Source organism: Sciurus vulgaris (assembly GCF_902686455.1).
Source record: "Sciurus vulgaris genome assembly, chromosome: 3".
Lineage (NCBI taxonomy): Eukaryota > Metazoa > Chordata > Mammalia > Rodentia > Sciuridae > Sciurus > Sciurus vulgaris.
The window spans coordinates 10886368-10900986 of NC_136463.1; the positions used below are offsets into that span (position 1 = coordinate 10886368).

At 43.7% G+C, this 14619-nt stretch overlaps 1 protein-coding gene across 3 annotated transcripts in view; it reads right to left on the bottom strand.

Annotated features, from left to right (window-relative positions):
• Positions 1–14619, bottom strand: part of MAP2K6 (mitogen-activated protein kinase kinase 6) — a 109386-nt gene that overhangs the window by 62723 nt on the left and 32044 nt on the right. Inside the window, exon 1 of one of the 3 annotated variants that reach the window (XM_079130254.1) lies at positions 8757–8775. The exons of the other annotated variants lie outside the window; for them this stretch is intronic. The gene's annotated coding sequence lies outside the window, so the exon portion shown is untranslated. Of the gene's footprint in view, positions 1–8756; positions 8776–14619 lie in introns of those variants that run through there. 3 annotated transcript variants of the gene reach the window in all.

Here is a 14619-nt window from a genome sequence, read left to right on the forward strand (position 1 = left end):
ACACATATGGGGGGGGCGGGCCAAGAATGGAGGAAGGAGGGACTATATAGAGGGAAAAGAGGGGTGAGAGGGGTGGGGGAAAAAAAATAACAGAATGGAATCAAACAACATTACCCTATGTAAATGTATGATTACACAAATGGTATGCCTTTACTCCATGTGCAAACAGAGAATCAACATGTATCCCATTTGTTTACAATAAAAATAAATATAAAAAAAAAGAAAAATGGGGGAAAAAGAAAAACCTAAGTCCTCTGAAATAGACACAGAGACCAAAAATCAGAGTTGCATCGGGCTACGTTTCTCTAAGTCTAATCAGAGAACAGAAGGACATCTCTTGAGGGGAAGACTTTCTTCAAACTGCCCTTCCGGAAAAACAGAAAATAACATTTTTTAAATCCTACAGACTATTGTGTCTAAACATTCGTCTGCTTTCTGCAACTCTGCTTTGTGCCAAAACCCTGAAGACACAAAATAACGAAGCCATCATCCGTCCCCCTGAAGGGCTTTGCGTGATCTATGAATCTGAATGATACAGATTCAACACTGACACTTGGAATGCTTAAATCTGCCGGGACTGGGCGAAGTTCATTCCTAGCAAGCCCCTGAAGATGATGAAACAGTTCATGTCCACCAAACAGGTTTATCTTCCTAGGCTATTTTGATATTGTTTGATCTAGGCTCAATTTACCTGCCACGATGCCCTCGTATGCAGTAAACATTTCCTGAGCTCTTGCTATGCACACGCACTGCACTAGGTGAAAGAGCCACCGCTCTGGACGAACACACAATTTAGCAGATTACAGGTACACAGCAAATAATTATACCAAAAGCAAAAGAAGTATAAGCAGGGATCTCAGAGAACCCTTGCAACTGACTGACCTGGGTGAGGGTGCATGTCAAGGCTGGTTCCCAGGGAAGGGTGCGTTAAGGAGTAGGGGTCGGGAAGGCAAAGGGGAAAGGTCTGAAGAAGAGAGATATTCCAGCACAGGGGTACAAACAAAACACAAAGTCAAAAGCAAAGCAGTGAGTTATGTCCAGAGGTCCATAGAGAACATGTGAGGCTGTGTAAAATCCCAGGTAGACAGCACCAGAACATGCAAACGGAGGTGAGCGGGTAGAGCCTCCATCCATGTTGAAGTGACTGATGGATGAGGTCATGGTTCTGTTTTACGGGGTGACTCTGCTTCACACTTCACTGAATGAGAGGCATGAGGTGGGACCACGCTCACTACCCAGCTCAGTATCACAAAGCACACATCTGCTTCTTCTCTTCCACACCAAGGTGAGCGTGTCCTCATCCAGGGGCCAGCCTTCCCCTGGGCTCCAGATCCATCTGCCCTTGCCTAGCAAGGGTGCCAGTGCTTTGGCTACTTTATTCCAGTGCCTCCTCCCCTTCCTGATGGATGAAGCTCCGTCCTCCCTGGATGAAGAGCTCTGGTGACCTCCCCAGTATCATCATCAGCTACTGTCCCCCGGTTCATCCTATCAGTCAACAACCAAGCTCTTGTATTTGCCATAAAAAAAAAAAAAAAAAAAAAAAATGTTTCTACTTTCTAACGTCCACTTTCAAGGCTTCACCAAACACGATATGGCTCTCTCCGCCAACACACCCTGAGAATGCTCTCGTGGAGGCTACCAAACACCTCTAGGGATACTTTTCTCATTTGCCTCATCCTCTGTGGTAGGCAGAATAGAGGCCATTCCCCTCCCAAAGACATCCTTGCCCTAATCTCCAGGACCTGTCTGTGCACCTGTGACCTTACCCGGCACGTGGAACTTTGCAAATGCAATTAAGGTTAATGACCTTGCGGTGGGGCGGTTTCCCAGTGGGCCTATTCATATCACCTGAATCCTTAAAAGGGGAAGAAAGGCTGAAGTATCGGTCAGAAAGATGCCAGGCGAGAAGAACTTGACCTGCCCTTGCTTTGAAGATGGCGGGGAGGAGGCAGAGGTCAAGGAGGGCAGGTGGCCTCCAGAACCTGAGTTGGTTCTCAACTGACAACCAGCAAAATGGGGACCTCAGTCCTACACCCACAAGGAAATGGGGACCTACCCTCCCCTAGGACCTGGGAAGGGAAACAACTCACCAAAACCTTGGCTTTAGCCTGGGGAGACTCATGCTGAGCTCCTGACCTACAGAATTGTATGATGAGCAGGTGTTATTTTAATCTTTTTGGGAGAGGCAATTTGATATAACAGCACAGCAACCCAGAACAGCCGACCTCTCTCAAAGTCTTTGCCACATTCAACCATTCTCTCCTTCTTCAAACAGTTCCTTCTGGCTTTTCCGTAGCTTGCTGGCTGCTCCTCCTCTGTCTCCTGTGCTGGTTTCCTCCGTCCACACTTCCTCAATGAGTGTTTGGGTCACAAGGCTTCCCTAGCTTATTCCACATTGCCATAGTTACTCATTCCAAATTCAGAGTATGGGCTCCAGATTAACCTAGACCTATACCACGGCTCTGATCACAAGCCCCTATTTTAGCTTGAAAAACCCCTAAGTAATTCAGTCTATCTAAAACACACCTCTTGGTTTCTTCTTCAAGTCAAAAGCTTTATCTCAATAGGTGAACCCTCTTCCCTCTTGCTCAAAATACCCGTCCTTAAACTCTTCCCTTCCTTCTACCATCATATCTAAATCACAGGAGACCCAAGGGATTTTATCTCCAAAATATATCCCAAACCTGCCCACTCTCCTCCATGCCTCCTGCTAACACCTTGGTGCACGTCACCCTCATATCTTACCTGGCCTTCCATCACATCCTCCTCCCTGAGCTCCATGGTTTTCTCTTTCACCTTCTCTGGCCCATGCTCTCCAAAAGTGGATTGGCCAGAGCTAGCTGCTGAATCCTGGATCATTCTATAAGCTGTAGCTCTGAGCAGAAGGTTATGGAGTGTGGATCAAGATGGAGGACCAAGACTGGAGACAGGAAAACTGACAGAGATCATGGTAGAGGTCCAAAGAGAGGTAGAGAAGAGCTTAGATCCGCTCAGTAACAGGAGAGGAAGGGGAAGAGTCTTCCCCTTCTGAAAGGTCTTTCTGGGAAATTTTCAAGTTTCAGCTGGAGAATAAGAGCACAGGAGAAGCAAATCTGGGAAGTGGGGAAGGGACAAACTAGGGGTCAAAGTAGGGTGAAGCTGAAGACACCGAAGGGTAAAGAAATTCAGCAAAAAATTTTTAAAAATGCTATTTATTCCACTCTTGAGTTTCAATGAAAAGGCTAGTGGAAGAACCAAGACTTGGGAGCTGTTATGATTATATATAGCTATATGCACATTAATACTTTTGTAACAGAGTACTTCTGGTAGATTCCCAATTGCCTAGTCATAAAGGCACAAGTTCAGAATCCATGGTCAAGAGTCAAGCCAGCAAGCACAGCCCTTCTCTGAAAGAGCCAATCAATACCAATGCAAAGAAGCATGGCATTTCTGAGCACCATGCACTCACTCTCCTTCCACTTATCCCCGCCTGATTATCTCAAACTTCCCTGGTTAATGAAAGCCCACTTACTAACAAACACCAGCCCACAAGCTCCACATAGCTGTGAGCCCTGCAGAGCAGACCAATCAGCTACCTTTCAGTATTAGACACAACACCAGCTCGGGATTGCTCTCTGGGAAGTATCAAACACAGACTCTATTTCTTACCTCTTCCTGTAAAGTTCACTATATCTGGTAACCCTTCTTCACTTGACCTCATATTCTTTCCCTTCTTAGAGACCTCTTTATGCTACCATGGCTTGCAGACTTGAAGAAAGAAATATCTGAGCAATACTTCACTTCAAGTAAAGAATTTGCCAGGACAGAATAGATCACCAATACATGAGTCATTACTGATTTTTTCTCGTAACCCCTGTAAATATTATGATGCAGTTCTCTGTTTTGTTGGTATCATCCTGCAACAGAATCCATGGCAGAATCCACCTTCGAAATCAGATGGTGTGTCAAAAAGTTCACTTGTTAATCTGACTGAATATATTTTCACAGATATACAATATTCCAATAGTTTCGTCACCAGCCCACCAAAAGGCCATTTAACTGATAACACAAGTGAATCACAGATCTTCAAAACTGGAACAGGCCTTAGTGAGTGGAAGGTCATTTAATTGTCTAGAGATGGGGAAACAGGGGTTGGCCCAGGTTATCTATTAGTCCTGTAGAACGATGCTTTAATTTCCTCCACGAAATACAACATGCTTCTGCTGCGAGAAAACACCATGAGACTTCAACTGGGATCTCCCCTTTTGTTTTGACATTGGAGACATGAGGTCCTTTCCCAGTGTTAAACCAGGCAGAGGGGAAGTGGTCCTAATGGCTTCAGAAAGGAATTCCAGAAAGGAATCAGCCAAGGAAACGAGGTGAGGGATGGGAAGGAGGATGTAGACACTTTCTGAGAAAGCTGAGATCCTAAATCAAGTAACGGGGCAGACTATCCTTTTACATTTTTATTTCTTTAGTCCACAAAATGCCTCACATAAGGAGAAGAGACCCTAAAGGACAATCCGCTAAAAAAAAAAAAAAAAAAAAAAAAGAGTGGGGCAGGGGGAAAAAGAGGCCTGAATATTTCTAAGAGGAGGAAAAGGCTGGGAGGAATGAGGAGCACTAAGAACTGTCACTAGAATGAGTACATCCTCCCTCCGGGGTCCCCCCCCTCTTGTTACCTCTACAATTAACCAAATCAGAAATGAGGAAGTATCAAGAGATGGCCTTTCCTCTTTCAATCTGTTGCTAAGGAATGTTTGCCGAATGAATATGTATCTACTGGGAATCTTAAAGCAAAAGGAAGAAATGCTTACCTGTGCCTGAGGTTTAAAGGTCAAATTAAGTAGCTTTTGATAGAAAATGCAAGATGACAGGGAGAATGTAAGTAAGGGAAGTGAGTAGGCAGGCTGGAACATATAGATCTGTAGAACGTGGGAATATTCGTTTCATTGAACACTTTGTGTCTGAGGTGGTCATTTCAGTTAGCTCCACCGCGGTGCTAACAAGAACAGGAGAAATTGGGCAATAACAGAGCCCACTCCATCCCATGTGCAACTGTTGGCAACTTGAATCACTCCAGTCAGCTCCAGCCCCTGAAAGAGCTGTCTATCATTCAGTCAGTCATTCAATCAGCAATTATTATCAATGAGCTCTTATGCACCCATCATTAGTACTGAGGTCCGTAAAACAAAGAAAACATTTCCTCTCTTACCTAAGCATACAATCTAGCAGATATAAAAATCATAATAAGCAGTGATTGTTTATAATGAGAATGCACCAAACATGACACACGCACAAACTCATTTAACCTCATGAAAATCATATAGTCAACTACAACTATGCTCCTTCTACGGGTTGAGAAAATTGAGATCCAGAGAACGAGGCACAAGAAGAAATAACACACATGTCCCAGAATACAGGAATAGAGCCAAAAGTGTACCCTCAGAGTCCATGTTCTTGACTATCAAGAAAAGTGACACGAAACACGGACAATTGTCAGTGCAAAGTGTGTGCCAAGAAATCTCAACGAGTATACAATATTTAAATATTTATCAATCAACAAACTGGTATCATTAATGGGTAAACCTATACCATTCAAACCTAATCAAACTACTTTCAAATGGAAATTCTAAAGGAATTAGTTGAAATATTCAAGTACATACATATATACATGTATATGCGTACATGAAAGCAAGCGCACAAAAATGCTCCCTATTTTTCATCCAAACATAAAATAACATCAGCAGAATATTGGCTTGGCACACATTCTAAATAGTGCCTCAATCATGAAGCTCCTACTCCTGGGCCTCACAGAGCATGACTTGGAACCCAGCCCCAGTGACTGGTACAGCAGCAGTCGGCAGCTGCAACAGCGTCAAATATTTCTGCCCTCACAACCTAAGACCCGAAGGAGCTGCCAGCCCTGACCACATGGACGAACAGCCAAGGAGCATCCTGGCACGCTGTTCATCAAAGGCAAGAAAGAGTCAGACAGGTCATTACCAGTTCCTTTTCCATGCGTTCCTGTATTAACAAAAAACTCTGTTCTTGGATGTCACATCTAAGGAGACCATGTAGAACTGAAAGTGAAAAGCAGTAGTTCATAAGACCTATCCTGGCTTATTTGAATGCAACCATTAAATAAGGACAGTTTGTTAAATAATAATAATAATAATAATAATAATAATAAATAATCTGGAGTATGCTAGCTCAGATGGAATTCAGTACAGAGGAGCACTCCAGGACCATCCCTGGGGTAAATCGGATGCACGGTCTTCTAATGACTGAGCTATACTTGCTTGTCAACAGCCATAACAGGAAGCAGATGTTTTAAGAACCTGCCACAAGGAAGCTTCCAACATGTGTGGAAGTGATCACCTCTGGCTTGGATAATGCAGAAAACATTTCTTCACTGCTTGGTCATTCATTATAAGAAATTTGAAACACAGAAAGAACAAGATGATGAGACTCTACGTAGCCATGATTCCCATTAAATGATTGTCAATTCTTTGCCAGCCTTTCTTCAAGCACCACCCTCCTTCTACTAGACTTCTTTGAAGCAAATCCCAGAGATCATATTATTTAATCTGTACATTTTCCCAGCATGCATTCCTGAATGGTAAAGAATCTTCTGGAAAACTCTATATCCATGAGATGTCACTTGAGCTGAGTCTTAAAACCATGATCTCCGGGGGAAGAAAGCAGCAAGCACAAGGATACAGAGGTGGAAGATATTAAGGACCTGAGGAAAACCTAGTTGAGCCAGAGTGTGTAAAGAAGGCGAAAAATGTAGAATAGGCTCAGAAATGAGGCCAAGACTCAACATGCAGGGTAACATACACAGGCAAAAATACTGATGGCATCTGACATAGAAAATGAAACTGTAGTTCAGAGTGGTTCAGAACTTTACCCAAGGCCATTGCACTAAAACAGGGCAGAACTGGACATGAGCCTGGAAGCTGGTGTAGAATTACACTCTAAGAAACTACCTTTGTCATGACTCTATAGGAAACATGGATGGCTGGATAAAAATCCTGCAGCATTCAATAGCACACTCTGTTCTCCTGTCGTTTTCTGAGTGGCTACAAATGCAGGACCCACAGATACTGGCCAAGCATCTCCTCACTGCTGGAAGGTACTGGCCACATGAGCAGCTGTCACCAGAGTCCATTCCCTGGCAGCAGGAGGATGCTAGCCTGCTAACTGGGCTGGAAGTCCCTGTGTCCCCTCTTCCAGAGTTGCTCTTGCTGCCTTCAAAGCCTCCAGGGAAGGATTCTGCAATGTGCCCAGCTGTGGATGAAGCAGGAGGGCTGGAGACAAGAAATTGAGCGTCGTGTTTGCACGTTGCAATCCCAAATGTGCACGATTCACTCCAAATGTGAACCCCTCACCCCTTTCACCTTCTGTCCACATTGCCTCCTTTCACACTGCTGCACACAAATTCTGACAACAACTGGCACCGCGTGTTCCATGCAAGACAGCAAGGCAACTCCCAACCAGGGAAGGAAAGGGAGGGGAAGGGGTCCACAGATGCTGCCTTTTTCTTCTTGGGGGGGTCTTGGAGACAGCCCCAGAGGGCGGTGGAGTCTGCTTTCTCAAACCAGCAATCCCCAGAACAAAAGCACCCCATCGGGGCCCCTCCAAGAGTCAGGAAAGCGCCACCACACAAAGCAAGTCTATTCCGTGCTCCTGGGGCTGTCTCCTCCATCCCTGACTCTGTGACCACAAAGTGGGCTGTGAAAATAGGAAGAAAGAACCATCTGGGGAAGAAGAGGATGAAGAGCAGGCCATGACACTGGCCACATTCTCTCCCGCTCATCCGAACCCTGAGCTGCTGGCTCTGCTGGCCGTGCAGGTAAGTGTTTCAGAAACCTCATCACATACACTCAGGTGGGTAGAATCGGAAGTGCAAACCCCACAGAGGAAAAGATGAAGGAAAACCACAACAGCCCTCTTCCCATCATTTCGAGAGCTCTCAGGTGGAAAGGGGAATAGATCCATTCCGAGTTACTCCGGGAAGCAAAGTCATAAGGAACCCCAGCCACGCCACTCTAAAAGGGACTTCTAACTAGTGCGACTCAGAAAGGGTCGTGGGTGTTTTCAAGCTGCATCAAACAGATTTTCCTCCTACTTTTCTCAGTAGCTCTTCCTTGGTTCTTTCACATCAAAGGCCAGCCTGACCTCAGATTCTGTCCTCAGGACGTTTTCTCACCTGCAGTGACCTAGCCTCTGTGTCCAGGGCTCCAAGTGAATTCTCTATGCTGAGCCCCCGATATCAAGTCTTAGCTCAATGTTCGCCCTGGTTTGCTTGCTGATCTCTCTCATCTTTCAGGATGCCACTTCTCGAGTTCTTGGTCCTCTTGGCTGTCACAGAGACATGGTCCTGCTACCTCCATGCAACCTCGGGCTCCTCTCTGTGCACCCCACTTTCTCACCCTTCTCTCTCAATACACCTTCAGTAACACCAGGTGATCTCACACCTCCAGTCTGGCTGGCACAGGCTGCCTCTGTCCTCCAATGCCGCACCAGAGACCTTTCAACACAGCTCGAGGACGGTCCCTGAAATCTGTGCATTTCTCATTCTGTTTTCTTTCAATCTAAGTACTTCCCCTTCCTCCAATTTTAAAGACTGAGCTTACAGGAGTTTAAGGGAAAACAATGCCTTCACTTAGCTCCTCTGAATACAAGGGCAATCTATAAAATAAGGCAAGACACTGCTCAGAATCAACGACAGAATGTAAACCATCACAAGACAAGGATAGACGCCAGCTTACCTGAAGGGACTCAGTCATTAAAGGAATTAGGAATTAAAATAATTAGCTAAATAAAAAAAAAAAATGGTAGTAAACCTGAATTTGTAAAACATGTTCTTAAGTCTAAAAGCGTTCAAGGACTGACTACTCTCCTGCCCTGGGGATTGGCAAGTAAAACCAGAGTAAAGTCCAACTTCTCCCTGGCTCCCAGGCAGACGTTCATGCTCAACTCTGCACACCAGCAAAGGAGGTCAGAACCAAATACAGAATTTTTTATATGGTTGCCAACCTTTAAGAGGTTTGCTTTAAACTGCTCCAAAAGGTCAGTGGATTTAAAAATAAGGAAATCCCTGGTGGAGAAGTAGGGAGAGAAGCCAGACTGCAGGCACCAAGAGATGAGTGGGTACTGAGAAAACAGAAAGCAGAGAGCAGCTACATACCATGAACTTGACCTGGGCCGGGCACAAGCACAGAAATGGGAGTTAACTAGAAACGGACACAGAGGCAAACAAAAACCTCTTTTTCTTTTTCCCAGAACTCAGAAACGTTGCACACTGAGGTAAAGGAGTATTTTGATAATGGGGATGAATGCCAGGTGGCAATCTGGGGGTAGCAGGGGAATGACACTTCTATTAACAGTAACAAGGAAACTGGAAAGGTGGAGGGTATAGATGTCCAAGAGTTAACACTGATTTTGAGGATGGACCTCCTCAGTCTAAAGTTCAGGAGGGAATCAGAGAGAGCACATGAGCTGGGATGTAGTTCTTAAAACTTCAGGGTGATATGAATCACCTGGGGTGTTTGTTTAAAATGCAGTGGCTCTTCCGCTGAGACTCATTCACTAGGTCTAAGCAGTTACCATGAATGTGCATTTTAAAGAGAAGGAGGGAAGGAAGGGAGGAAGGAAGGGAGGGAGGGAGGAAGGGAAGGAAGGAAGGAAGGAAGGAAGGAAGGAAGGAAGGAAGGAAGGAAGGAAGGAAGGAAGGAAGGAAGGAAGGAAGGAAGGAAAGGGAAGGGAAGGGAAGGGAAGAGGGAAGGAAGGAGGAAGGGAGTATTTGTTTAGGACCCCTGAATTCCAAGGTGATGGTGATGTCGGGTGCAGGATCATAATTTGAGACCAGCCTAGAACAGGTTTCTTTGGCTTTAAGGTGCACAGGAATCTCCAGGGGATGTTGACAGGACACAGAATCTGAACGCAGCACATCTGGGATGGGACTGGAGATGCATTTCTAACAAGCATCCTGATGCTGCCAGGCTGCTGGTCTGCAGGTCTGGGGACCATACTCGAGTAGAAAAGCCCCAGTAAAGGAAGCGCTTCAAAGAGAGGCAGCCCTGTGGAAATCCCAAACTGAGCTCCTTCATGCCTTTCAGCATCCAAACACCTGCTGTGGGCAAAGCACTGATGCTTTTCCAGATTAACATCACTCGGAATGGGGGTAAATATGTCAACGGACCTTGATAAGATAGGGAAACACCCCAACTGTACTCAGAAATGGGAGTCCTTCCTGAAACGTTTCTCATTGGTGCACAAAATTGAGAGGCACCAGGAGGAGCCCACGACCTGCTCCTCTAGGTTCTCAAGCTGCAGCCTCACACACAAGCAGCCCCCGTCATGGAAAGGTGCTAAGGTCTCTCTGAGGTAAGAAGCCCTGCTGAGGAAGCTCACAGGACAGAGCACCAGGGCTGGTCAGAAAGGATGATCCCACAATTTCCAAGCAGCAAAGGAAGAGGATGTGTTCTAAAAGGGAATCGTACATGGGCAAACGTGGGCCGTGAGCTCACTGTGAAGCACTAGGTCAGGGAGGGCTTCCAAGCTGGGAGACAGGCCCTTATCTTGATGGCCCAAAGAAGCAGTAGGTGAGTTACAGCAGAAGAGTGATGATACTTAGCAGCAGGAGAGAATGCATTTGTAGACTGATCAGATCAGTACGTATGAGGACAGACCACCTAAGAGTACTTACAAGATGACCAGCAGTTAGCAGAACAAAGAGTGAAGACCAGATGGGGGAGACACCTCTGGGTAAAAATAACAGGATTGAGTGGTAAGAAACCAATAGGGGAAAATCACCCAAGATTCCTAGATACTATTGAGAAAGCTATTGGTCCAACCGAGCACCACCCTATGTGACAGCAGCCCCCTCCCCTCCATTTGCTAGATGCACCTTATGGAGGTCATAGATGGTTAATGCCGAGGTGGCCAGACTATGAGTTTCGAAGTCTGCTTACTACAATGAGGAAGCTAGCTTCAAGTCAAAATTCTAGGGTCAGTGATTCCCCAGAGTTCTACAGATAGGTTTCAGGCCATGGTCTGTTGTGGCTGTTGCTTTTCCCCATTGCTTTTGGGCCTGTGGCGAGGCAGTATAACATGGCAGGAACACTTGGAGGAAGGAGCTGCTTGGGGCTGGGGTTGTGGCTCAGTGGTAAAGTGTTTGCCTAGCACTTATGAGTCACTGGGTTCCATCCTCAGCACCACATAAAAAGAAGTAAATAAAAGAAAGGTTTTGTGTCCATCTACAACTAAAAAAATATTTAAAAAAAAAAAAAAAAAGAAACTGCTCACCTCAGGGCAGAGGAAGCACAGAAATAGGGAGGGGGTAGACTCCCATCATCTCCTTCAAGGGCATGACCCCAGTGACCTACGACCTCCCACTAGGCCCCACATCCTAAAGATTCTACCACCTTCTGATAGCACTATGATGAAGATCAAGCTTTTAACACAGGGACTTTGGGAGATACACCAGATCCAAACTAGAGAAGTCAGCAACTCTCAAAATAAAGTACTTGGATCACCAGTGTCAACATTACCTGAAGAAGTTTTTAGGAATGCTGATGTAACCACCAAAACCTACTGAATGAAAAACTGGGATTGGGCCAATATCCCGTATTCCAACAAGTCCCCTCGATGATTTTGATGCAACTAAAGTGTGAGATCATGGTACTTAGAGCACCATCTAATTGTCTGTTCTGCTATTGACCATGGATGGGGGCCCAGACTCAGTGAGGTTGTGTTAACTTTGTTAGTATTTGTATAAATGCAAATGATTTCTGTCTGGTGGCAAATATAACCTCAATGACAGTCTTATAGCCCTAAAAGATATAACTGGTTTGCAATGTAAACTACCACTTTATGCCAATGTCTTTCTTCAGTGTCTACAAGTCTTCGATCTCCAGATATCTTCCAGGAGCCAGATTTGCTTCCTTCACTAATGAATTATATGTCTTTTAGGTATATGCTTATCATGTATTTGAATGAGTCACATTTTAAAATATTTGTAATTATATGTTAACCATGGTGACCTGGAAGATCAATGTGAAATATTTTAGAACTTCACAAACTCTACTGAAGAATCATAGTTTACTACATGCGCTTTTAAGGGTTACATTTTTACCTGCATCTATTCCACACAGATTGGGTCCGAGTCACTGTAAAGATAAAGGGTCAGATTAAGTCTGAAGATCTTAAGAGGCAATAGCAAGAGAAGTCTCAGTACTATTGGCCTTGGGGCCTGATCATTCTCTATTGTTGGAGGCTGACCTGGAAAGTAATCCTGCTTCTACCCACTAGATGCTGATAGCAACTCCACTCTGTTATGACAACCTAAAATGTCCTTAGACATTGCCTGATGTGCTTTACAAGGCAACCATTTGTCCAGTTGATACCCACCTAGTTAGAGGAATATTCAAGGGCAAAAGATGGTTTTGAAATTACAGTTAATAAGCCCCAAGGAATTTCTAGATTCAATAAGTAACCTGATTTACAATATCCTTTTCACTCTATTGTTTTCTTATTCATCCATTTTAATTTTAGAAATAAGTGTTGAGAAAAACATGCATTGGAAAAAAATAGCCTATTCAACAAATGGTGCTGGGAAAACTGGAAATCCATATGTAACAAAATGAAATTAAACCTCTCTCCTCCTGCACAAAAATCAACTCAAAGTGGATCAAAGATTTAGGCACTGGAACAGAGACCCTGCACCTAACAGAAGAAAAAGTAGGCCAAATCTTTATCATGTCGGTTTAGGACTAAACTTCCTTAACAAGACTTCCAAAGCACAAGAAATAAAAAGAAGAATCAATAAATGGGACGGATTCAAACTAAAAGCTTCTTCTCAGCAAAGGAAACAATAACATGAGAGAGAGCCTACAGAATGGAGAGAAGAAAATTCAATCAATAAATGGGCTAAGGAATCTGAACACACTTGTCACAGAAGAAATACAAAATGACCAACAAATACATGAAAAAATGTTTGACATCTCCAGCAATTACAGAAATGCAAATCAAAACACTCTAATGATTCATCTCACTCCAGTCAGAATGGCAATTATCAAGATATAAGCAATAGGGTACACTCATGTATTGCTGGTGGATGCAAGTGGTGCAGCCACTCTGGAAAGCAGTGTGGAGACTCCTCAGAAAGCTTGGAATGGAACCACCATTGATCCAATTATCCCACTCTTTGGTATGTACCCAAGGATTTAAAATCAGCATACTACAGAGATACACACCACTCAATGTTATATAGCAGCTCAATCACAATCTGGACTAACCCAGATGCTCCCTTTAACAGATGAATGATAAGAAAATGTGGTACATATACCATTGGAATATTACTCAAGCCTAACAAGAAGAATGAAATTATGGCATTTGCAGGTAAATGGATAGTAATATCATACTACAGTGAATAAGCCCATCCCAAAATACCAAAGGCCGAATGTTTTCTGTGATACAACGATGCTGATCCATAGTGCAGGGGGTGGGTAGGAAAGATTGAAGAACCTTGGGTTGTGCAGAGGGGAGTGAGGAGAGGGGAAGGGGGAAGGTGAGGGATGGTAAGGATGGTAGAATGAGACAGACATTCTTTTTTTTTTTTTTTTTAACAATTTGTGACACAGACAATGAAAATTAGAATGGTATACAGCAGTGAAAATGAACTATGACTTCACATACAATTTGGCTTATTTCAGAAACATAGATGATGAGGAAAAAGAACTCCAAGATTCATGTGGCACCCTGCTCTGATCTCAGGCAACTGGGAAGGCTGAGGCAACCGGATTGCAAGTTTAAGCAAGCCTCAGCAAGTCCGTGAGAATCCTGTCTCAAATTTAAAGGAAAAAAAAATTAAAGGTTAAGGATGTAGCTCCGGTAGGTAAAGGGCCCCTGGGTTCAATTGCAGTACCAAAAAAGAAAAAGGAACAAAAATCTAGAAACACAAAACAATAAGGCATTTTAAAGTACTTTTGAATAAAACTCTAGGGTAGTTTTTAAACCTCTGGCTGAAAAGGAGGATACAGAAAGATTGAATTTATTTTGTTGGTGCATATTAACTATGTGCAATGATGGGTTTCATTGTGGCATATCTGTGCATATATAAAAACATAAGTTCTTCAATTTTACCCCTCAATTTCTCTCAATTCCACTCCTCCTCCGGCTGAGAGACTCCCTCTACTCTTCCTTCTACTTCCATGGCTCCTTTTTTTTATTTTCTCATTTTTTTTTCCCTTTAGTTTCCATGTATGAGGGGAAAAAAAAGTATAATGTTTTTCTCTCTTGGAGAGGAATTTAGAAAAGGCACACCACTACCTTGGGGACTAGACAGACATTCTACCCCATATACATGTATGAGTTACACGACGATTGACTCAGCACCATATACAGCCAGAGGAATAGTTATGCTTCATTTGTATACAATATGTCAAAATGCATTCTACTGTCATGTATGACTAATTAGAACAAAGTTAAAAAATTGGAAAAAAAAAAGAAGAATTGTTAAGAGTCTAAACCTTTATAAGAAAAGGACAAGGTATGGGCAAGAGAGAGAAATGTGATCCACGTTTTAAAGATCTTTAAAGGAAAATAAACAAGAATGTAATAAACAAGAGT